The following is a 26,616-nucleotide window of genomic DNA, read 5'->3' on the forward strand; positions in this document are numbered from 1 at the left end:
TACCTCATTCCCCAACAACTTTGACTTGCACGTTCTTAAACATATGAGGCAGAGCAGGGCAATCTTGTTCAATTCACTACATTTGCCCTGTAGAAAAACAAGTCCTTTGGTGGCTGGGACTATTTGCTCTTCAGGCCACCTCCCACTGTTTATTAGTAGAAACAAGTTTCTGGTACATTGCATAATAATTCCTATACTTCAAATATTCTTCCCTCCACCCACCTCTTTAAAGGGTTTCTGAAAACACAAATATCATCCTCGGAGCTTCTGATCCACTCTCAGGTGGGTCCCAGAGAGCTGTACCCTTTTCTAAGAAAGGGATCATCCAGATAGGCATCTGGACTTGACTGGCTTTGTACAGATCATCAGCCTATGAAAGTACTTGGAGAAGAACCACTCTAGTTCACCTTTCTTTCCCACATATCTGGCATTCCATCCTCCATTCGGGCACACCACCTTCTAATCTTTTATTAGCCTAAACATTTATATCTGCGGCACCAAAATTTTCCGTAGTACCACCCTCTTTACATTCTCAAGGGACCTGTGCCTTGGTAGTGTTTTTATTTGACTTTTTTCATGCTTTGTTTTCAATCTTTTTTCTATCAGGGTCATGCCAAAATTAAGGGTAACACCCATGCCTAGATTAGACTTGGCATTTATGTCATTTAAAATTATTATTGTGGATAGCAAAGAATAATATTGTTAAGTATTATTCCTCTGTCCTTACAGCCTTCATTTAAAATGTGTTTGGGAATATTCTGGGTGCAGGCATAGCCTGGCACGCTGATGGGCAGGAAGAGAAATGGGGCACTTTAGCTTCTTGGGGAAAATCAAGGTAAGAATAAGGTTGTGTGAGAGAGAAACACAGCCATAGACATTGGATAGTCCCCATCTCCTGACATCAACCTCAGAACCAAACCAACAACAAAGTAGGAAAGAGATGTGGCCCAGAAGCCAGCAAGTGTGGAAGATTGTGGTTCAAGCTGTACATAGCCAAAACATGCTACACCATTTAATATTGCTTTTTCATGCAGACCCTTTTTGTCATTTTATGCTATCAAGGAGTCTGCAAAAGTGGGCAATTGAGTTCAAGCAGGGTTGGGCGATGAAAGGGCAAAAGCCCAGACTTCTTCAGTATTAAATATTAGAAACTGCTTCATAAAGATGGCCAGTTCTTGGTAGTTTCAATGAAGACTGTCCATGGAAAGTCATAAAAAGTGACCTATAAATAATTAAAGCAGAACCTCAAGGTCAATTCTTGCCTTTGACAAAAGTCTCCCCTAAATGAACAAGAAAACAGAATTTATCTTCCTAATAAAAGTAAATCACCAATATTGCAGGCTTTCACACAGCCCTGCTCTGTCTACCCTTACGGTCACAGCCTCCTGAGCATCAAACCAAACAGGAATACAGCCACTGGCTCTGGTGAGATCAGAGACTTGAGGAGGTGTCACTCCATCCCCAGTTATGACTGAAGGATGCTTGCAGGCTGTCAGTGAGTACTCCTCATGGGGCCAGCCAGCATATGCTTCTCTCAGCAGCTGCTGACCAGTGGGACCTCCTCCAGAGCATGAGGAGTATATAGCCATGTCTGCCCAGATTTAGTAAAAGAATTCAACGAGTATGACACAGACAAGCCAAGTGGATTAAACGGTGTACTAGAATCAAGGCACTCTCAAAGGAAGAATTTTCCATTGACGTTGCTTATAACAGATCCCTAGGACTTAGAATATCCTTTTCCAAAAGGCTGACTTCACACCGCCTACCTGACAAACAGTAAATGTGGTGAATTAAATCAGTCTGAATTATGTTGTTGATACTGGCGTTCTGTCTACAAGAATATTCAACTGTCTTAAGCTGAATACGCAGGGACCGTGAGTAAATTTGTATTTCAAAGGAAAAACACAACCAAGTAAATGAGAAATTTTAGAAGTCAGCCTCATACACAACAATGAGGCCATTGAGCTGTGTGCTTAAAGGCAGTGAGCTTTCTGCAATGGACTCGTTGTAATATTTTTAAAGAGTTTTTGTTACACTTATTTAGTATGTGTGCATATTCTTCATTCATGGGATGACAGTGATTATAAACTGCTACTATTATCATCTCCCCACACAAAAAAGTTTAGATTGTATTGCAAGAGCTGTAAAGCCAAAAGGCTAGTGTTTAATAAAATCTGTTCTTGTTTTTATTTTTAGATTTTGGTGTTCGTTTAGGGTGTTTGTTTGTTTATGTAAAAGACAAAAACAAAGAAAACACTATCCTTAACACATTTTGACATTACCATACTGTGTTTGGCTTCCACACTGCAATTTCCTCCCAGATTCATGATAAGTCTAAACAGGTGTCATTGACTCAAAATGTAGGGGAGACAGAAGGTGCCGCTATGTGCTTGAATCACTGTCTGCCAAAGGGGTAATGTTCTTCCCATAGCGGGATCACTGGCCGAAGGGGCAAACTCTCAGATCTGGGGTTCTCTGCAGTGGCTTCTTTTGACTGATCTTTTTATTGTATTCATTTATTCCTATAAATATGTATGGAATATAATGCCAGGTGGTGGTGGTTCATGCCTTTAACCCCAGCACTTGGGAGGCAGAGGCATGACAATCTCTGTGAGTTTGAGGCCAGCCCATCTATAGAACAAGTTCCAGGACAGTCAATGCTACACAGAGAGACCCTGCCTCAAAAAATGAAAACAAACAATAAAGAAATATACATATATATTATTTCTAATAAGGCGGAGAGATGGCTCCACAGTGAAAAGCACTTGCTGCTCTTGCAGAGAACCCAGGTTTGGTTCCTACCACACACAGTTGGTCTCTACCATGCCTAGCTACACAGTAGTGGCTCACAGCTGCCGGTAACTCCAGTTCCAGGGAACCAAAGCCCTCTTCTGATCTCTGTGGGCATTGACTGTGGTACACTTGCATACAAGCAGGGAAAACACACACATAAAATAAGAATAAATAACTCTTAAAAAATAAATTGGTGCTAAGCATCACATGATCACTTCATATGATTATATTTTAATTTCAAAATAGTCAGAATTAAAATAAAATGTAAATGTATTTTAATTGACACACACACACACACAGCAATTGTGCATTTCTATATGAACCCAATACTCACATAGATGTATTCAATGAGGGGAGGGAAATTGACATATACCTGGCCACAGGCATCGTTTTTTTTTTTTAATGTTGAGACCATTCAAATGTTCTGCTAGCAATCTGAAATTATACAATTAATTGTGTTCAACCATAATTAACTGTGCTGCTCTATAGGGCTAATATTAAACACAAAGCTGATGCAATTTACATCCACAATTTTCATACTTATTCTGAAAAGACTATTTGTATTATTTCTCTATTATAACATGAAATTTATCCTTTTGCCAAAAGAGATGTATATTTTTAGATTTTCAAAAAGAATTACAATTTACATTTTTCCCAAGTAAAATCATTAAATGCTAATTGTTAAATTAATGCTAAATGGTAAAGAACACCATGAGTTTCAAGTCCTATAAATTTACAGTCACATCATATGAACTTTTTTAAGATTTCCTTTCATTTTATGTCAAAGGACCTGGAGTTATGCCTTTGCACTTGAGTGTAGTTGTCTTGGGAAAACAGAAGAGGGATTCAGATCCCCAGGAACTGGAGTTATAGGGGTTTGTAAGCTGCCCATTGTAGGTACCGGGAACAGGACTCAGGTCCTCTGAATGGGCAATACATACCCCTAATGACTGAAGCATCTCTGCGGTCCCTACATACACATTTCTGTACTCCACTCCACATGGCTTTGAGTGGCTAGAAATGCATCTGGGTGACAACCTTTGCAGAGTGTATTTTGATCATCTCAAAATTCACCTTCCTCCCCCTTCTCCTGACTCCACCAAGCCAACATTCCTCTTTATAGGAAGTAGGCTACACTCAGGTGGTTATGAACCAATAGGAAGACCGAGGATTGTCCTTCCTCTTTATAGCCAAAGCATCATCAAGTTTGTTTCTTTGTTTTAGTACTGAAAAGAATGAGGCAAGTGACATAGCTTGTTGGAACAGAAGTTCTCTCTAGGAAGCAAGAACTAAGTATGAGTTGTGCTAAAAGAATAAAAAGATAAAACACAACCATCATTTTCAAGATAACAACCTAGATGGAAAGACAAAATAAGTACACAAAAGCTTCTAGGCAGAAGAAGCAGGCATGAGGAGGGACACAATGTGACATTCGCTGACTCAGAACAGCAATGGTAGACCTCAGTGACTACTGAACTTGTTTGCTCTTGGAGTTGGCTATACTGACTCCAAGTCCCCCTTAAGTCTACTTTTCAGGTTCCTAGGAGCAGCTCTTGTTTCTGCTGTTTCCAAAGCACCCATTTATCTGCTGGTGCTCCCAACCCTGAGAGGCCAAATTCTCCATCTCCATTATACAACTACAGAACAGTACTTTCCTGCCAACTAAGTTTCCACAGTTGACCCTAGCTACCTACTCTCTTATCAGCTCATCCTGAAATACATTGTGAACTCTCCTCTCCCACTACTTGTGTCCTGTAGAACATTAGAAACCCTAGAGACTTCACAGAATGGAGGTAACACCCACACCAAGTACTAATGTGGATGATCTTGCAGCAAGCTCACTCCCAGGGTCTCACAGTTCATCAATTATAGCAGAATAAACAAGGTCCCGCCTCATTCCTCTGAGGTGCTATTCAAGGCTGAAACCTCAAAACGTTTACTGTCGTTACAGTTATGAAATAGAAGGCAACCTCAGGAAACTCCCACTATATAAATGTTTCAGTAACTGTGATACTGCCTTAGGGTTTACTAAAGAGAGACCTAATGATAAATGAAAATAGCCTTAAGAAAAAATATAAGTCATTTTTACATGAAGTCTTTTCTCAGAGTTGAGTGACCTTGAATAGATATTTGTAAATTCCCTTTCCTTTTCTTCTTTCATTCTAACCAGTGGCTTTAGATAAATATTATTTACATACATGTAGTCATGTATTATACATGTATTGAACATGAGTTGTACTATGACTAAATATGTGGGATTGGGAGGATATTATAGAAGACACATTAGACATGCTACTGAAACACAAAAGTCTTCATGGACATTTACACACACACCCCCAGTTGTTCTTGCCCCAGTATCTACTTCCTATGGGAAATAAAATCTCTTAAGATTCTTCAAGCCAGTGAATCACTGCTTCCTCTAAGTTATCCTGGAATCCTGAAAAGTCAATGGACACTAAGTCGTGATAGAGGTGAGTGGGGACACTCTTCTATTTACCATGAAGACTAGCTAAGCAAGGGTTCTACTCCAAAGCTACACACACACACACACACACACACACACACACACACACACCCTACACACACGCCCCAACTGCCTTCTTCCCACCTACAATAACTAGTGAAGCTAAAGAAAGGCACAGGACCCCACTTTATGTCACTCCCCCAGAGCATCCCTTCTGCAAAGTGAACTTGTTCTTATTCCACATAGTTCACCAAAAGTCAGCCTCAAAAGACCCCTCTATTCTTTCTCCCATGGACACGAGTATGCACAAACTCACATTGTCTGTGTTTAGGAGACAGATTAACACTCATTAAGTTATCAAGCATTAAAAAACCTTTCCTAGGATAGAGGGGGAAACCAAGACAGAGTGCTAGCCTTTTTGTGTGTAGATGTACTGGTACAAAGCCATACTGTTGCACCTCAGGGTCAACCAGTGCAACCAGTTGGTAAGATGATTGGATACAGGGGTTCCTTACCAGTACCATCTCAGTAAATATCCCAAGCCTTCTGCCAAGCCATCTCTCAAAGACTAACAGGCTTGTTCTTGTTGTTACTATTGCTGTTTGTTTTGTTTGTTTTTGTTTGTTTTTTAGTCTCTACTGCCAACATTCCAGGTCTGCAAATAGTTTTGCACATTTCAAAATAGTAACTCACAAATTGCAAAACACTTGGGGACTTTTGCTTCAAAGCTGACGCTCCAGAACCCCCTTCCCACCCCACTCTCCCAAGATTCTGGTTTAATAGTCTGGGGAGTTAAGTCCCACAAGTACTACAAACTGGGGCGTAGAGTGAGATAACCTGGAAGGAAGGGAGGGGGCTGTTCCCCCCTCACACAGCACAGCCCTGTGTAAACCCCTATTTCCAAGTGGATTAGGGAAGAATTTGAGACACTAATTATTCACTATCTTGTCCTCAATTCTGTTCACCTATTATAATTATTTACCTTTCAACTTCAACGCAAAATACACCAAAACCTTTTGTGATAAACAGCATGGTTTTTCTCCATTTACTGCTCAGTGGGTAGATGAAGGATGATGCAGTCAATGGGAAAGAAAAAGTTACCACCCTGTGAACGTCAGGGTGTGGTCACCATAACCTTATCCCTAATTCATTCTCTTTTTTAAAAGTAAGTATCCTAGCTTGCTAACTTTGTGTAGCTTCGAGCTATTATAACTATAAAAACATATAGGCTAAAAGGTTTTCTTTTTCTATTAAAAGAAATAAGTATAGCATGTCTTCTAAAAATTATTAGCAAATGACACCCTTATTCAACACATTGTCATAACCCAGCTCCAAGTGAGGACAAGACCATTTTATCAGATTTTCCTCTGCCTCATAAAATGTTCCCTCCTTCAGAGCCTGTGGTTTAATTACAGAAACTATAAACTATCCAGCAGAGTGCAGGAGGAAGAATTAGCCATCATCTTTATTTATGAGTGTTCTAGACAGAGAGGCTGGCAAACAGGGTTAAAGCCAAGGTCTGCCTGGGCACATGAACAAAAGGGTAAAAACAGGGCTAGTATATCACAGGCAGAATTTGCTGGTCTCCTTCCCAACCCTCTCTACCAGAACCCCACTACCCTTAGATATACTTAGAGAATTTTCTGAGCCTCTAATGGTCGGGACCTTTGCCTGTGTTTGCCTCTGTGGCTCCAGAGTACAGATGAAAAAGTGCGTGTTGCATCAGAATCCAAGCTGGAGGCTGTTCCATCACCATCTTTAGATGGGTCCGGGTCCCAAAGGCAGTCTCTATAACATGGACGATGACACAGAGTCCACATCCCCAGAGAAGGGTGGCTATTTCTTGGAGACCATTTCTCTTGGAGAGCCCTTACCTGAAAGTGCTTTGAGTCTAAACCTAAGAGCACATCTGAAAAGCATTTGTGCTTCATAAAAATCATCCCTTCTATCATCTTCTCCCTTCTGGTGAGGTCTCCCAGAACCAAGCATATTTTATGCATTTTCTCTGATGAAGAGTATTTTTGGAGACTCAAAATTCACCTATTCACATGGTCTCTGGGTTTCAAAGTTTATTCCCTCATTTGTTCAGGAACAGTGCTAGATACTGAGACAACAAAACGTCCTAAACCAAGACAGGCCTCTTGGCATGGAGCAAGGGCAATGAGAAGGCTCCCTATAGAGAAGTTGAGGATTTTGCTAGAAAGCCAGGGCAAGAGGGAGAGTGGGCTGGAGGAATGGGCAAATAGGCACATAATGAAAGCCTGGGGGATAGGCAGGGCTAACAATTAATTCCACGATAAACATTGGCCTCAGAAGTGTTAGCTTCTACACCAGCACTGTGGTCATGAAGAGCTGAAAGACTAACTGCCTCAATCCTTGATCTCCTGTGTTTTTTAAGACAATGTTAATTGAGTAAATTGAGGACACAAACCCAGATGTATGTAGAATTGTCAAACACCCCAGTTAAACCTGAATTTAGATAAACAATGATAACCTTAGAGTCCACATAGGTCTCTGATATTGCATGGTAAATACTTATACTAAACCTTTCTTGCTGCTTGTCTGGAATTCTAATTTAACTGAGTGTACTGTATTTTTATTTGCTAAATCTGGCAGCCCTACTTCATGAATGTGACCACAAACTTGATCACTGTCCCTGGAAAATCAACTGGAAAAAGTAGAGATAAGATTACTAAAGCAGACATCAGTGGTAAAAGCATAAAAAACACAACTCACCAAGAAAAAATAAAAAAGACTGCAACAGGCCAAGCCAAGTCTCTTGTCTGAATTCTAAACAATTACAGTCCACAGAGCATGCTCTATAACAACGAATAGAAAGTTGAGAATGGCAGGATGGCAGGGTAAAGGTCCCTAACATGGAGTTCCCAGATAGCCAGTGTCCATCTGCTTGGGCAATGATCATGACAGTAAGACAAAGGAGCCCAACAGTCATGGAGCCTCAAGGCCAGCATTCTGAACTCATACACAGCAAAGCTGCTTACCTCCTCTCAGGTCCTGAAAAGTCTACAGGGAATGAAAAAGCATGTAAGCGCGCGCACACACACACACACACACACACATATCAGTGTTCCCCTATCCCATCATAGTATAGTTCTGTGCTCTTGTTTCCTGGACCAATCTATGAGAAGAAAATGGGTGAGGCTGACATATCAACCAAGACAGGGAAGTTAGTTTCACTGGAAACAAAACCAACTGAAAGTAGACAGGGGAAATCTTTGCTGCTGCCTTTCTCTGTGTCTCTGTGTGTGTCTCTCTGTGTCTCTGTGTGTGTCTCTGTGTCTCTGTGTGTCTCTGTGTCTCTCTCTGAGTCTCTCTGTGTGTATCTCTCTGTCTCTCTCTATCTGTGTCTCTCTCTGTCTCCCTCCCTCTGTCTCCCTCCCTCTGTCTCTCCCTCTCTGTCCCCCTCTGTCTCTCTCTGTGTATCTCTCTGTGTGTCTTTCTGTGTGTGTGTCCTGTCTCCATCTCTCCCTCTGTCTCTCCCTCTGTCTCTCCCTCTGTATCTCTCTGTCTCTCCATCCATCTCTCCGTCTCCATCTCTCCTGTCTCTCTGTCTCTCCCCTGTCTCTCCCTGTCTCTCTCCTCTCTCTCTCTCTCTCTCTCTCTCTCTCTCTCTCTCTCTCTCTCTCTGTCTCTGTCTCAATCTTGACCTGAAGAACGATAGTTGCTGATGAAGAATTGAGGAGAGGACTTATAATTTGAATTTCTAGACAAGACTGTAACTAATCCAAACCACTAAAATTGCCTTTAGGGGTGTGTGTGAGAGACTGGGGGTGCTGGGAGTAAAAGAAAGCCTAAGAGGGCAATATTATTGACAGAAGTAAAAGATTAAGGAAAGAATATTTTTATTCTGTTGCAAAATGCCATAAATTGTTGGCCTTAAGTGGAAACACACTAAACTTGAGAGCAGATGAAAATAAAAACTAATAAATTACCCAGGATTATAGTGAATGCCAGATGTTAAAACAAAGCTCTACAAACCAGCCATCTGCTTCCATCTGAAAAAGAAGAAAGACATATACAAAATATAAAACATAAAAATGAGAAAGACTGAAGACAACGATTCCTTCCTTCCTTGTACCCAAGTCTTCCAAATCGACCATTGGCCATCCACAATGACCCACTGATCTAAGTTCTTTACATTTAAACCAAATCCAAGATTATTATTTGGAATCTACCTTTGAAGCATTTAAAATCAAAATTTCCAAAAAACAACTGTAACTTGACTTGTTTGGGCTACTATAACAAAACTCAGACTGAATAATTTACCAAAACAAAAATTCAATGTCCAGGTCTTTGGAACTGGGAAATAGAAGAAACAAGCTTCAGTAGATTTTGGGTCTGACCAGGGATTGTGTTCTATAGATGAGAAACTTCAGATGGTGGAAAGACACACCAGCTCTTGTAGGACCCTTTAGTTCTAAAATTATTATTTCTTGTTGCTTATGTGTGTTTTGAGACAGGGTATCAAGATGGACTCTAGTGATCCTCCTGCCTCAGCCTCTCAAAATGATTACATTTTCATTGCATAGCCCTATAACTGCCTTCTGTGCTTTTAATAATGACACTAATCCCATTCATGAGGGCTCCATCTGCATGACCTTGTCACCTCCTAAAGAACCCACCTTTTAATACTATTGTATTAGAAATCTGGCATCAATACATGAATTGGGGGAGACAAAAGTATTCAGAATATCACACCCCTTCCAATTTCTTATTTGATTCAGTGATTCAATTCTCCCTGCCTACAATAAACCTAAGTGTATTCTCCTATTTTAGAATGAAAACAGTCTTTCCTTCCAGAAGAAAACAGAGCAACAAGTCGAGCATGCAGGTTGATCTTTCAACCTTATTCTTTATATCATATTAAAATAAGAGATAGCTTTTACCCATGAGGTTCAAACTATGTACCTGAACTTTTTTTGTGGCTTTAGAAGGTCTTCCTACATTTTGCTGCAGAACTAAAGAATGAATGCATACTTACATGCTGGGATAAAATAAATGTATATTTTTATTGATTTGAATATACAATAATTTCTCCCTTTTTATAGGTGAACATATCAACAAAATAGCTAGGAAGGGATAGGAAATGACCCAGTGGTAAAGCACTTGCCACAAGAGAGCAAAGACTGGATCTCAGACCCCTAGCCTCCACTAGGCAGGCATGGAGATCTACCTATAATTCAGGTATTATGGAATAGATCTAGAGAGCCTCAGCGTTGCCCAGCTAAAAGCTAGCTAGCTAAACAAGTAAAATCATCAATGTTCTTAAAGCCAACATTTTATGGATAGTGCAATATCTTTACATTATGTTTCTTTTATTATTAAAAGGTAGAATTTACTTAAGGTGCCAGAGTGGATTGGTTCCCTAGAAGGGACCTCCCTCTTTTCAGGGGAGGGAGTATGGGGGAAAGGGCAGTGTGGGAGGCACTTGGAGGAGGGGGGCTGCAATTGGGATGTAGAGTAAATAAATTAAAGGGGGTAATAGAATTTTTTTCTAGAGAAAATGTAAGCAAGGAAAAAGCGAAAGCTTTGTCTCTCCCAACTAGTTTTCACAGTGTTGGAAATAGTTCTATGCACACGACTGGGAAGAAAAAGCTATACACAATCTCAGCCAGCTATGAACCATGAAAGCTACAGTAGTGATCTACCTTATTGAGATATATCCCTTGGTACAATAGTGGCACAAATGTTTGGGGAGAAACCAATTGCTCCCACTCCAGATTTTGGCACTCATGCCCAGTTAACTGTGCCATCGCAGAGACAATAAATGCATGAACTCACAGTGGCTGCGACTGCATGTATAGGACCTACACAAGATCAAGTCAACAATGATTCCAGCACAGATGGGTGGGTGACTCATGAAGTCTCATCCACAGTTGAGGAGCTATTCCAGTTGATGGTGGATGGGGAAGGTAGAGTATCAGCTTTCTTTGAATGAGGTTCCTAATAGGCAGCCCAAGTTCTCGTGGATGGCCTTACACGCATGCATTCACCAGCAACACTAAACGGACTCTGTGGGTTTTAAAGATCACAAGAGCTAGACAGATGGCTCATCAGTTAAAAGGTAACTCACAACCAGCTGCAATTCCAGTTCCAGGAAATCCAGTGCCCTCTTCTGGCCTCTATGGACACCTGCACACACAAGACCTACACACTGACACAGGTTCACACATACACATCAATAAAAGTCAGAAGGAACTCTTTAAAGCGAGAGCACGAATGAAGTTGGGAGGGGAAATGCTGGGGGAGTACAGGAGAGGAACTGAAGAGATAAAGTATAATGAAATTCGATCAAATCTCATTATAGTCATGTATGAAATTACCAAACAATAAAACCAGCAAGGAAAGGTTGAGTTTTGCTTGTATAAATAATGTGCTATAGAATTTACTGAGTTTAAAGTTATCTCAGATCAGTGCCACTGTCTCAACTGCCCAAGGCTGTTACACTTTTAACCACACCACATTAGAAAGTTAACATGAACTTTACAGTAAACAATCCTGTATCTTTTTCAATATAATGCCTCCCCATATATCTCAATCAGACTTTGAACTCATTATACAGTGCACACCAGCCTTGAACTTGCAATCCTCCTGCCTCTACTTCCCAAATACTGGAAATTCGCCTGGCTTTCTATTTCAAGAACAATATCAGAAATGGGGAAGCTTAAACCAAGTGTGGTGGCCCACCTGTTTAATCTCAGCACTCGGGAGTCTGAGACAGGTGACCTCTGAGAATCTGACGTCAGCTTGGTCTACACAATGAATTCCAAGCCAGCCAGATTATATAAGACCCTGTTCTCATGAGGAAAAAAAAATATGGGAAACCCAAAACATAAAATCTACATCATCCATAATCCTATTACTGAGTAGTAACCACTGTTAATAAATATGCCACTTAATCTCCTGTCTTTGTTGTATATTTACATAATTTGATCATACTATGAAGTCATACTATTTATTGTTTTAAAACTGGTTCACCAAAGAACAATATGCTGACAACATTGCGTAAAAGTAGAAAGGGTCTGTTTGGGAAGCAGGAAAGGGGCCCGCTGAAGTGGGAAATGGATGAGAAAGGAAAACTGTTGGTGAATAGGATCAAAGCGCGTGAAGCCCATGTCTGAAAACCTCTGCACTAAACCCACTTTGTGCAATAAATGAATGCTTATAAAGGGTTTTAAAGAAAACAAATGGCAAGAAAGGCTTGTCATGGGAGTCTTTCCGTGAGGGTCAGCACGGAATGGATTCTGTTTGCAAGGATGATCATCGAGACTACAGACTTGTTATTAGCTTCCAACGTTTAAAGACGGAAGAAAGACCCTTGGAAAAACTTACACAGTGGAATCTTAAGTGACCAACAGATAGTTCACTCAAGCTGCTGGCGAGGTGGCGCGTGACTTCTGAGGCACTGGGCTACAGTGTGCTTGCTGTTTTCCCCTGAATCAGGCCAGTTGGCCACCTAAGGAAAGCCTTTGGCAGGGCAGAAAATAGAATTAAAAAGTGATCTTCTTGATGTTTGTGTTCCAGAGTGGGAAGATGAAGCACATACCACCGATGCCTCGGGCAAAACATTTGGAAGGAGACTGTTACCTCTGCCTAGTAAATGTAAGAAGGAGTCTTTCAGCCACCGATGAATGGAGAACAAGAAAGAGTGCCTCCTTCCTAATCTACAACAGAGCTGCGTGGAGAAGAGAGACCACTGGAACTGAAAGCAATAGGGACAGTGTCATGAGTGTTCCTGTATCAAAGATACAGCAGGTGGCCATGCAGAGCATGCGGTACTGCAGAGCCCAGGAGAGTCATGTGGATAGCCAAGAGTCACCTAAGCAGAAGATCGCAAGACACATGGCCCACGGGACCTCCCTTACCCAGCTCATGAACCAAAAGAAAAACCTTAGAGTCATTAGGTTGATACATAATCTAGTCCCAAAAATGTTTGTCCCATTTATAAGGCATTTCGGATAAATAGATGCACAAATCAGAAAAATATAGCCCTTAACAGAAAAAACACTCTACACTTTTAGATCACATATCATCATCTTTAAAAACAATTATCCAACAAAAGAGGGAAATCAACCATAGTCTTAAGGACATCAAGTGGGATCATATCTTAATCTATTTCATGCCGCTATAACAAAATGTCTGGGGCTAGATACGTTTGAGAGCGAAAAGAATTGATTAGCTCAAAGGTTTGGAGGTCAAAAATCTCAATATGGAGCTTCTAACAAAAATTAGATGATGGAGGCCTGTGTAAACAACACACAAATCTGACCTGACAAGGAAGGCTTTCCCCTGTTTGAGAATGTATTCATTTCTATGATATGTATTGAGAAGGCGTATAATAAAAAGCGATTGTGTCCAACTTGGTTAAAGAATTTCCATTCCACTGAGATGAACAGAGTTAGGTACAGTCTATAAACTCCAGGACATATGGTCATCAGAGGAGGTTGAGGAAGTTTGGCAAGCTGGGAGCAGCAGTCATCTGGAAACTGTCCTTGCTTCTGGCAGCATAAGAATCTGCTTCAGGAAAATTGATTGTTGTGTGAGCGCAGGTCCATCATGAGCCAAAGAAGACCTAGCTCATTGCTCATGATAATGAAGAGAGAGCGATTTCCCAGGCTGAGAGAAGCATTTACTGGGATCCGATTTCCTTTAACTGCCTTTCTTACAGCCGGGATCTGCTGTCAGCATTTCCCTGCATTCTCTACACGGCGTTCTCTAGCTTAAGCACATGTGTGATGTCCCCTGCATCTCAAGTTTTATTCCAATAAGCAACCTTTTTTTTCTTGCATGTTTGTCAGTTCTGTGATTCTGTTAGTTCCATCTTGCTTCTCAAATTAATTCATCAGTAGACAAACATCTTGGCCAAAGAACGGGAATATTCTATTTCTAAATCGCAGGAAATCGGTACAAAAATATTAAATGTGATTTCCATTTCCTGATGGCTATACACCAAACTCCCGGTGCATTTAATCCCTACCCCCTATGCATTCCGTTTTTAAAATGGAAAATAAGTAAACAGCTATCTTAGTTAAGAGTAGATGTTTGGTCCCTGTAACTTGGGTTGAAGGTAAATAGTGAAAACTCAAATCAAATGTATTCTTTCAAGATTTGCACAGGCAATGTGGCAGCATTAATAAACTACAGGTGTAGAGGAAGAAGAGTAGGGTGAGTCATATTCATGTATGAAATTCTAAAGGAATCAAAAATAAACTTTTTAAAAATGATTTGAGTAGTATTCCATTTTTCACAGAAGCAACATAGTTTTGGGGTGTGGCATAGTTTGAACAGTGTCTCCTCCCAAGTTTGTGTGTTGAAATTCTTTTTTTTTTTTTCCTTTTCTTTTTTTTGGAGCTGGGGACCAAACCCAGGGCCTTGCACTTGCTAGGCAAGTGCTCTACCACTGAGCTAAATCCCCAACCCCGTGTGTTGAAATTCTTACTCGATGTGACTATATGTAGATACAGAGCTTTAAGAGAAATAACAAAAGCTAAATGAAATCATAAGGCCCTACCTCTATATTCACAATGAAGAAGGCAGCCTATGAACTAAGAATGACCTCACAGCAAATGGATTGAACTGGAAAATATCATCCTGAGTGAGGTAACCCAATCACAGAAAAACACACATGATATGCACTCATTGATAAGTGGCTATTAGCCCAAATGCTTGAATTACCCTAGATGCACAGAACACATGAAACTCAAGAAGGATGACCAAAATGTGAATGCTTCATTCCTTCTTTAAAAGGGGAACAAGAATACCCTTGGCTGGGAATAGGGTGGCAAAGATTAAAACAGAGGCAGAAGGAACACCCATTCAGAGCCTGCCCCACATGTGGCCCATACATATACAGCCACCCAATTAGATAAGATGGATGAAGCAAAGAAGTGCAGGCCGACAGGAACCGGATGTAGATCTTTCCTGAGAGACACACCCAGAATACAGCAAATACATAGGCGAATGCTAGCAGCAAACCACTGAACTGAGAATGGGACCCCTGTTGAAGAAATGAGAGAAAGGACTGAAAGAGTTTGAAGGGGCTCGCGACCCCATATGAACAACAATGCCAACCAACCAGAGCTTCCAGGGACTAAGCCACTACCTAAAGACTATACATGGACTGACCCTGGGCTCCAACCTCATAGATAGCAATGAATAGCCTAGTAAGAGCACCAGTGGAAGGGGAAGCCCTTGGTCCCGCCAAGACTGAACCCCCCGTGAAGGTGATTGTTGGGGGGAGGGCAGTAATGGGGGGAGGATGGGGAGGGAAACACCAATATAGAAGGGGAGGGGTGGGTTAGGGGGATGTTGGCCCGGATACTGGGAAGGGGAATAACAATCAAAATGTAAATAAGAAATACTCAAGTTAATAAAGATGGGGAAAAAAAAAGAATGGCCTCACAGAACCTGTAAATGTTGACACATCAAACATGGACTCCCAGACTCCAGAACTGGAAGGAATAATAGCCTTCCTATCCATGGTATTTTATTATGGCAGTCCTAGCAAATCAATGCAAGATGGTGTTTAACTCATGCTAAAAGGAGACCTTGGAATTCTCTTGAAGAACAATATCTTCACTTGTAACTTCTTTCTTTTTTTAAACATTTTTATTGGATTTTTTTTTATTTACATTTCAAATGTTATCCCCTTTCCCGATTTCCTGTCCATAAACCCCCTATCCCATCCCCCTCATCTTCTATAAGGGTGTTCCCCAAACTATACACTCACTCCTTTCCCCCTCCCCCTGACATTCCTCTACCGGGGGGCGGGGGGGGAGGTCCAGTCTTGGCAAGACATAGGACTTCTCCTCTCATTGGTGCCCAACAAGACTTGTAACTTCTTAAGCTCTACTTTAAAATCCAGAGCCTCCGAGCTAAATATTCAGAGACTCAAAGTTAACTTTTTTAAAAAAGACATTCTGTACCCTTAAGACACAGCACCTCTCCAGCCAACCCTGCTATTACCTCAGTGCCACCACTGCCCAGCTGATGCAAAAAGACAGCTGGGAGGAGAGATTTTCAGAAGTCTGACTCAGCCTGTAATGAATGATTTAGCTTTTTACTACCCTTTCATGAGTGGGAAATTATCTTGAGGAGACAACGTTTATAAAATGAAGATTTACCCTACCATACTGTAGTCCTTATGCTCTAGTCTGGGGCATCCTGGGTATCTTCAAAACACTTTCCAGCAGTTCTGAACATCAAAACTATTCGTCGCAAGTCTTAAGGCATAGTCTGTCTTCTGACATCTGTATCGGCTTTTCAAAAGCAACAGAGAATAAAACCAGCATGCTTGGTCACACATCAAGGCACTATCCCCAAACTTACAAATAAGAGTGTTCTTCACAATGATGCCTGCTATAAGAGGGGTTAAAGTCCTTTATACATCAGTAAAAGCAGTTAACTTTGTTTAACCTTGTTAGTTGACTACATTTATAAAACTTGGCCTATGAGAAAATGTATATAAAGCCCACAATAAGGCAGTTGTGCTGCAGCTTATAGTAAGTACCATGTTGTTATCAGGAAAAGGACTTTATGCCTGGGTTATGATGGGAGTAGCTGTCTTCAAGGAATATTATATCCTGCTTTATTGATATTGTAACAAATTACAAACATGATGGCCTATAACAACACAAGTTAGTTTAGATATCTAATAGAAATCCAACATGGATCCCATTAGGCTAAAATTTAACAGGGTTGTATTCCTCTCAAGACATTTGGATGGAGTTTATACCTTTGTTTTTTGTTTTTTTGTTTGTTTGTTTGTTTGTTTGTTTGTTTCATGTTGAGGAGGCTTCCTGCATTTTCTTGCTTCATGGCTACTTCCTCTGTCTCCAAAGCCAAAGCGAAAGACTTAACAGCTTCAATTCCCCCACCTCTTTGTTTTATTTCTAAATACCCAAATGATCACAGTGGACCAGCCAAGCCCTATAATTCAAGACAATATTAGGCTCTTAAAATCCTTATCTGACGCATATCTGCCATGTCCCTTTTGATGTGTGAGGAAATATTAACAGGTTCCCTAGGACATAACCATTGTTTGTCTTACCATAAACACCATCTTGGCTTGAAAAGATGAACAACAGACAAAAACTGGTTATTCAGACTTGGGGTGTTAGCAGATGTTTTCTCAAAACCAACTACACTGTAACTTTTAGGAAACTGGATCATAAATTTTGTTGTGAAAGTTAAAAATTTGAGTTTTGAAATGGAAATTAGGATGTCGGAAAATGTGTGTCACCGCGTTGAAGTCGAGAGGGTTCTCACCCTTAGAGACCTTTCTGATAAGCTTGGAGTGTGAAAGTTACAAGTCATTGTGGAGGAATGAGATGTGCTCACATGCAGAGGATCCGAGCCACTAAATGAAACAACATTTTCTGATACTGGTTATAAAACCAGTCCCGGGTAGAAAATGACTCAGCATGCAAAATGGTTGAATGGGTTTTAACTCAATTATGCAAAGCTTTATATTCTACATTACCACCAACCTTTAGAAATTGTCACTAGTTCACGAAGTATGGTGAAAAATATCTATAATCCCTGAATTCAGGGGGGCTAAAACAGGAGGCTGGGGAGTTTGGAGCCAGTCTGAGCCACACAAAAAGTTAGAGATGTTGGGAACTCAGTATCAACCTTCTGTTGTTTGCTTTACCTTCCTACTTTTTATCTGAAAGCTACATTAAAACAATTGTTTGTGGGAAGAAGAGACTAAGATATGGTGAGCCCTGGAACACTTGTTCAAGCACATACCTTAGAAGCTGAGCTACTTCTGATGCTAATTTCTCTTATTAACAGTGTCAAAAACTTCTGGAATTTCTCGTGAGCTCTCCAAAAATTTCTCTAGTGATGATGACCTAGTAGTGTCTGCCTAGAGAATCCTACAGGGGATTCTGAATCCTGACACTGGCTCTTTAGAAAGATATGACAATCTGTCAATCAAGAAGGTCTTTTAGGGCTTTAGGAGTGGAAGCAACCTTCCTGTCTCCGGCTTCTTGTTCTGGTCTTATAATTTGAACTCAGCCCAGATGTTTCTCTTGAGACAAACTAGATCACTTAAGACCTTCAAACTAAAGACCTCAGCCCTTCACTTTGGCCTCATTCAATGGCTAATCCATCAATCTCCTCTAAAATTCTATCACTTATACACACACACACACACACACACACACACACATTCATGTGTATACATATGTTGTATGCAGATATGCATGCATGAGTATGTTTGTGTGTGTGGAAACCAGAGTCATTTCTCAATGCCATCTCCTTTCTTCTAAAAGGGTCTCTCACTGGTCTAGAACATGCCACATAGGATGAATTGGCTGGCAAATGAGTCCCAGAGACCCAGAGCTGTCTCTATCTCTCACCACTGGGATGGTTACTGCATACCAATACTCTTGGAGGTTGTTATTGTTTTCTATATGAGGTCTGTAAATAAAACTCAGGTTCTGGCATTTACAAGGCACTATACTATATACCATTTACCAACAGCTATCTAGCCTGAAAATTCTCTCCTGACAGTACTGTTTAACCCCTAGTTGCCCAGAGACCACACAGAATCTAGCAGGCACCAATGGATCACAGATAGTTTTAATACAGTTGTGTTTCATGCCAGTTCCTCCAAATATTCTGAGTGCACAGACCTCAAGTAAAAGAGATTGTAGCAGAATTCTCAACAGTAGTGCTGTGAAGGTACCTCCAATCCTACTAACCTAGCAGTATTAATTTTCCAACCTAGATACTGATGACATCACCAGCAGCATCGCTCTCACTTGTGAGTGTATGCTGGGTGCCAGACATTGTACCGGACACCATTAGAGTCGGAGGGACCTCTACAATGTACAAGAAGTTTGTCTGCCCTGTTACAAAGAATCTGGAAGATGAAAAAGTTCAGCGACCTGCCCATTGTTAGCAAGATTTTGAGAGGTGAGCCTAAAGATTCTCTTCTAAATAGTGTACTCAAAGAGTGCCACATACAGCATTGTTTTGTGTTTTTAAAAGATACAGATTATATTTTCTGTTTTATAATAAGTCTATAGAGTGTATCCTACATCTTGACCAGCTTAATAAAGTTGATATTCACATAATGTCCAGAGGTTTTGGTAGCCTCTTTTAGGCACAAACACAAAGTTTGACAGAAACTACATCAGATCAATAGATTTGCTCAACTGGTAACCTAGTAATAAACTCAGGAAGTTTTTCTTATCTTTCACTCACCTGTCTATGTAGATGTCTAAACAAAGGAAAGGAGGACTTAAAATGGACAGAGTGGCTAGAATTCTAAGCAAAAAAAAAAAATAGCATTGGTTGACAGCATTTCAAAATATTCCATTGCTCATTTCTCTAAGGAAATAAAAAATTACTATAAAACATCTATTTGATATGTTTCTATATGAATATATGCTATGGTTTAAACATGTATAGTCTCGGGTTGGGGATTTAGCTCAGAGGTAAAGTGCTTGCCTAGGAAGCCCAAGGCCCTGGTTTCAATCCCCAGCTCCAAAAAAAAGAAAAAAAAAAAAAAAAAAAAAAAAGGAATGCAAGGGGGTTGGGGATTTAGCTCAGAGGTAGAGTGCTTGCCTAGGAAGCCCAAGGCCCTGGGTTCGATCCCCAGCTCCGAAAAAAAAGAATCAAAATAAATAAATAAATAAATAAACATGTATAGTCTCACCAATTTTCATGTGAAAACTTTGTAACAGCATTAATAAGTGGGGACTATGAGGGGTGAGAAGTTATAGAAGACCTCTCACTCATGAATCGAATTGAAATCTTTCTAAAAGAGGCATCACATCACATCAGACTCATTTTGCCTCTCCTCACTCCACCATGTCCTTCAGAGGACACAGGACAATGTCCTCTTTGTGCAGAGGGCCACTTTTACCAGACTGATTACTACTGATTTTCCAGACCTCAGAACTGTAAGGAAATAGATGTCTCTTATCTTTACATTATACAATTTTGAGTATATTGTTAGAGCATTATAAACAGACTAAGATAATGATTCTGGAAATCAGGATGTCTTTTGAAGCTTTAAGCTCCACCTTTTTCCAATTCATGTCCATAGGGTCATTGCCAAATTCCTTTCCTAATATCAATAACACATTTCACCTCTGATTACTTAGAGGTAAAAGCTCTACTCTATCAAAACCCATAGGCAGAAATTCATCAATTCAAAAGAAACATCAGGTTATATAGCAGGCAAAATACAATCACAAGCATGACATAGCGGACATCAGCAACATGTTCTATACTGAAGCCAAATTAAAAAAAAAGAGCCAAGTCTCCGAATAGCTTATGATATACATAACATGATAAAACAGCACATATTTCTAGTTGTGTATCACCTCCTGAGGTATGTAAGATTAATCTTCAATAATGATGTGTGGCCTTCTAAAATGATACAATTAATTCTTAACATATTACGTGTAGGAAGTTGAGCCAATGTGAACTCAAAACTTAAAGCATCCTTTTACTCAATTTTGGCAGATGGCATTCCATAGGAAAAAATAACTGTGTAAACAAGTCATCTTATTTTCCTGTTGCTGCAGTAAAATATCCTGACAACTTAAGGAAGGAGGGGTTTATTTTGACTCTTAGTTCCAGACCATGTCCAGAATGGTTAGGAACTCGGGGCAGTAGGAGCCTGAAGCAGCTGGTCTTGTCACATTCACAATTGGGAAGCAGAGACAAATAAAAGCTTATGCTCGTGTAAGAGAAGAAGGAAGTAACATGTAGAAAATCTGCTCCTAGCCTTTGATCAACTTGAGAGGCCAGGCTTGAATGCCTAGCTAGTCTTTGGCTTTGCCCACTCATCTGTACTATCATTAAAGTGGCTGAGGCAGGCTAAGGTCAGGGAGAGGAGGAATGGGATGAGGCAGTAATACTGAGCAGGCCAGGCCCAGGCAGAAATGTAAACAGTGTAAACTCTTCCAGTCAAACCTCTTTCTTTCAGCTCGCTCTTACATCACTCCCCACTACTGTCACCTAATCAGCCAATGACTATTTCTTGCCTACTTCTATGTGACACATTGGATGTGAGGGTCAACAAATAAAATAGCATAAACTAGTAGGGCACACAACAAAATTGTTTGCCCCGCTATTTTAGAAGTAGATACCTAAAATTGAGGATTAGCACAGTTGACTCTTCTAGAAGCCAAGAACGATCCTGTCTCATGCCTCTCTCCTGCTTCTGATGGTTCACCAGCCAGCCTTGGCTCTCTTTATCTTGTAAATGTACCACTTGGAAATCTGCCTTCATTTTCACAGAGCATTCTCCCTGTGTGTCTGTCCAAATTAAGATAGAAGGTAGAAGAACACAGATTCCCCTATCCATCTTTGAGACTGAAAAGAAGTTAAGAGTGGGCTGTGCCTATAAGGGGACTTACCTGGACACTTATGCCAAAAGAGACATAAGATATACGCATTGCCATCATCCCCAACCATCGTGGGCCTTGTGTCTACATCATGTATAACAACTACTGTGAAATTGAGTTCTTTCTCTGGCACATATTTTGACTATCAACTTAGCCACACATATTTAAAGACCTCTAGGATAAGGCAGCCAAGGACACATTTGTATATGTCTGCATTATAAATATTCCTATACATTGAAAGTGAAAGCCTGATCAATGATTTCTGGGGGAATTAAAAGCCTTTTAACCAATGAATTTTTTATAAATTAAAGGGGAACAAACAGATCAAGAAATATAAACATTATAAGTGATAGTGAAAGATCATGCCTACATAAATACTTGTATTTAAAAAATTATCCATAAGTCTTAATTCTTAAACTACATTAGATTCTGTTTATATCTGGTGTGCTCTTCAAAGGTTCTTGGGGAGCATCTTCTATTTAACCAATTGTTTGTCCCTGGTGTCTTCCCAACAGTAATTAGGTTACCAGGCCTTTGAGCTTCACTTCTGCTGCTGTGATGAAATTATCTTGACAAAGAGCAGCTTAGGCTAGAAAGGGTTTATTTTAGCTCATGGTCCATCACTGCAATGAAGTCAAGGCAGCTGGTCACACCCACAGTCTACACAAAGGGAGAGACTAATGCTTGCATGACCGTTTCTAGGAATTGTAGGTTCGATGGAGACCTCCCTGGTGTGTTTCACAACTTGCACAGTTCTCCAATTCCACAGCATTAAATCCTAAAGTAGGAAAAGGAACTTGAAAGAAGATTGTTTCTTTCCTTTGGCATATACTCAGGCAGCAGAAGAAGAGATTTCAAAAATCAATCTGCTAGCTTCATTGAAAACCCTAAGAGAGTTCTGTAAGGCCCTAAGTGAAAGACAGAAGCCACGAGAACAATGAAAACCAAGTCAAGGAGACTGGAAAGGTGGGACCTCCATACGGCAACTCGTAAACTAGGTCGAAATAAGGATAATCACAAGGTCATAGAACCTTGTATCTGGAAAAGACCACAGGTCCTGCTCCATGAAATGACACCAAGCACTCCACAACACTTTTGTTTATAGATGAACTCACCCAGAGCTGGGACTATTGCTCTAGATGTGCCCGAGGTAGGACGATTCACTGCCTGGGACTGGTGCCATAGTTTATCAAACTCCCTATTGAGATTCTACTTCTGCATACCTTCCAAAACTTAAATTTCAAATACAGGTGTGAGACAGAGCTAAGATTTTTCTAGTAAGGACAAAATTACTTTTTAAAAAAAAACCTTTAAATTTTGCAGGCCATATGGTTTCTTATAATCAAAATGACTCGATTCTGCCATTTTTATATGAAGCAGCCACAGACAAACATGAACAAATGGGTTATGTTCTAGTAAAGCCTTGTTTGTAGGGCTAGCAAGATGACCCAGAGGGAAGAACTGCTTGCCAACAAGCTGATGAACTGAGTTCTATTCCCAGAAGGAAAGGCAGAAGGAAAGCCTCAAACCCTGCAGGCTGTCCCTGACTTTCATGTGCATACCAAGGCGCACACACACAGATTTTCTCACACACAAAGAAATGGATGCAATTATAAAAACCACTTTTAAGAAACACTTTATAAAATTATGCAGCAGGTCTCATCCGGTATGTGAACATTAATTGTACCATGACACACATAGGTCTTCACACATACAAAGAAATAAATGCAACCACTCTGCAAAGCAGTCTGGAGGTTCCTCAGAAAATTGGACATTGCACTACCTGAGGACCCAGCTATATCTCTCCTGGACATATAACCAAAAGATGCTCTAACATACAACAAAGACACGTGCTCCACTATGTTCGTGGCAGCCTTATTTATAATAGCCAGAAGCTGGAAAGAACCCAGATGCCCTTCAACAGAGGAATGGATTCAAAAAATGTGGTACATCTACATAATGGAGTACTGCTCAGCTATCAAAAACAATGACTACGTTCAATTCATAGGCAAATGGAAAGAACTAGAAAATATCATCCACAGTGAGGTAATCCAATCCCAGAAAAACACACTTGGTATGTACTCATTGATAAGTGGAAATTAGCCAAAAAGCTCAAATTACCCAAGATGCAATCCACAGACCACAGCTCAAAAAGAAGGATGACCAAAATGCAAATGTTCCCACTCCTTCTTAAAAGGGGGAAAAATATTCATAGCTGGGGATATGAAAGCAAAGTTTAGAGCAGCGACTCAAGGAATGGCCATTCAGAGCCTGACACACATGTGACATAATATATATATATATATAATATATATATATATATATATATTATATATATATATATAATCTCAAAACTAGATAAGATTGATGAAGCTAAAAAATGCATGCGGAAAGAGACTAGATATAGATGTCTCCTGAGAGACACATCCAGAGCATGTCAAATACAGAGGTCAATGCTAGCAGCAAACCACCGAACTGAGAATAGGACCCCCTTGGGAATTAGAGGAAGAATTGAAAGAGTTGAAGCAACCCCATAAAAACAACAATGTCAACCAACCAGAGCTTCCAGGGACTAAACCACTACCGAAAGACTATACATGGACTGACCCAGGGCTCCAACTGCATATGTAGCAGAAAATAACTTTGTTGGGGCACCAGTGGAAGGGGAAGCCCTTGGTCTTGCCAAGGTTGGACCCCCAGAGCAGGGGAATATGGGGGAGGGCAATAAGGGGGATGTATAGGGGGAATACCCGTATGAGGGAGGGGGAGGGGAGGGAATGCGGACATATGGACAGGAAACCAGGAAGGGGAATAACGTTTGAAATGTAAATAAAGAAATATATAATAAAAATTTAAAAAAAAACATTTTTGGCCTGCTGCGCATTTTGTCCCACATCTCTCTCTCTCCTTCTCCTGACCTGATGCTCTTGTCCTTCCCTCCCACTTTTTTTCTCCTCTCTTCTCTAAAGATGGCCTCTCGACCACCAGCCACAGCGGAAGTGACAGCAAATCATAGGGACCGCCGCCATCCGCCGCCATCCGGTTCCTCCGGGAGTGTGGCTGCAGCCAGGGCAGCTGCGCAGGCTTCTCAGCCTCTATCCAGCAACTGGCGCCAGCATGGTCCTGACCAAGGCCATGAAGCAGACAAGAAACTTCGGAACCTTGAAAAGAAAAAGGATAAACTTGATGTTTACCAGGAATGAATGAATAAAAACTCAATCAAGACCAGCTGGATGCCACATCTAAGTACCAGGAAGTCACAAATAAATTGAAGTTTGCAAAGGAATTACCGAGGAGTTTCATGGCCTTGGGTCAAGATATTCAGAATAAAGAAGACAGAGTATGTCGATAGGCAGCTCGTGGCAGGAACGCAGTTCGGCAGTGATGAGAAGGAGCAAGTGGATCCGTGGGCAGCTGAAACAGTCGAGGTGGTAAACTCATCCAGCAGCAACCCTCGGGCTGCACCTCCTTCGGTACCAGAGCCCCACCCTTTGACTCCAGTGGCTCGGTCAGATCCACTTGTGAGAAGACAGCGTGTCCAAGATCTGATGGCACAAATGCAAGGGCCCTAATTTCCTACAGGACTCAATGTTGGATTTTGAAAATCAGACGCTTGATCCTGCCATTGCTCTCAGCACAACCTGAGAACCCTACCCAAAACCTGGATGTGCCTCGGCTGGTTTGCCCTCAGGTTCCTTCTGAATCTAGGCTTGCCCAAGCTCATCAAGGTCCTGTACAAGCAGAAGCCACACAGGTTCTTTTGGTTTCATTCACAAGCAAGGGGTATACAGCATCTCAACCCTTGTGCCAGCCATCTCATGCTACAGGGCAGTGACCACAAAAGGAGCCAATTAATCAGATTCAGGCAACAATATCTTTAAATCCAGACTACAGCATCATCAGCATCATCCCTTCCTGCTGCTTCTCAGCCCCAAGTGTTCCAGGCTGGGACAAATAAAATTTTGCATAGCAGTGGAATCAATGTAAATGTAGCTCCATTCCATTCCATGCAAATGATGTTCAATATGAATGCTCCAGTTCCTCCTGTTAACGAACCAGAAACAGAGTCGGTAACAGGCCAGTTATAACCAGAGCTTTTCCAGTCAGCCTCACCAAGCAGAACAGAGATTCAACAAGACCAGCTGCGAGCAATGGTTGGCCCTTACCATGGGTCCCAGGACCAGCCTCATCAGGAGCCTGGTAACTACCGGCAGCCATCCCCCAGGAGAGCACTAGCTTTCCCAGTAGCAGTCAGCCTTATTACAACAGCCGTGGCGTATCTTGAAGAGGGTCTCGTGGTGCCAGTGGCTTGATGAATGGATACAGGGGCACTGCCAATGGATTTAGAGGAGGATATGACGGTTACTGCCTTTCATTCTCGAACACTCCAAACAGTGGTTATACACAGTCACAGCACTACTCTGGCTACCAGTGGGATGGATATCAGCAGAATTTCAAGCAAGGCTCTGGGCAGAGTAGACCACGGGGAGCCCCATGAAGTCATGGAGGGCCCCCAAGACCCAACAGAGGGATGCCGCAAATGAACACTCAGCAAGTGAATTAATGTGATACACAGGATTATGTTTAATCACCAGAAGCACACTGGCCAGTGTTAGCAGAAGAGTTATTATCTATTTGTTCTCCCTTTCAGGAAACTTATTGTAAAGGGACTTTTTTCATCCCATAAAGACAGGACTGCAATTGCCAGCTTCATATTACCTGGATACAGAAAGAAAGAAGCTTATTCTGTGTGTTCTGTCCGAAGCGTGCGTCATCTTGAGCATTGCACATGATATTCGGATCCCTCACCCTTGCTTAATAATAAAACACTGTATACTTACTTATGGGGTGATAATATCTCCATAGTTAGTTGAAGTGGCTTGGGAAAAAATGCAAGATTGACTTTTTCACATTGGATAAAATCTACAATCAGCCATAGAATTATTTAATGGTAAATAATTAAAGTTA

General features: G+C 41.0%; 1 pseudogene; it reads left to right on the forward strand.

Moving 5' to 3' along the window:
- Positions 1 to 26,146, forward strand: part of LOC116898319 — a 36,980-nt pseudogene extending 10,834 nt beyond the window's left edge.
- The last annotated feature ends 470 nt before the right edge of the window (positions 26,147 to 26,616 follow it).

Source organism: Rattus rattus, chromosome 4 (assembly GCF_011064425.1).
Source record: "Rattus rattus isolate New Zealand chromosome 4, Rrattus_CSIRO_v1, whole genome shotgun sequence".
In the NCBI taxonomy this organism is placed as follows: domain Eukaryota; kingdom Metazoa; phylum Chordata; class Mammalia; order Rodentia; family Muridae; genus Rattus; species Rattus rattus.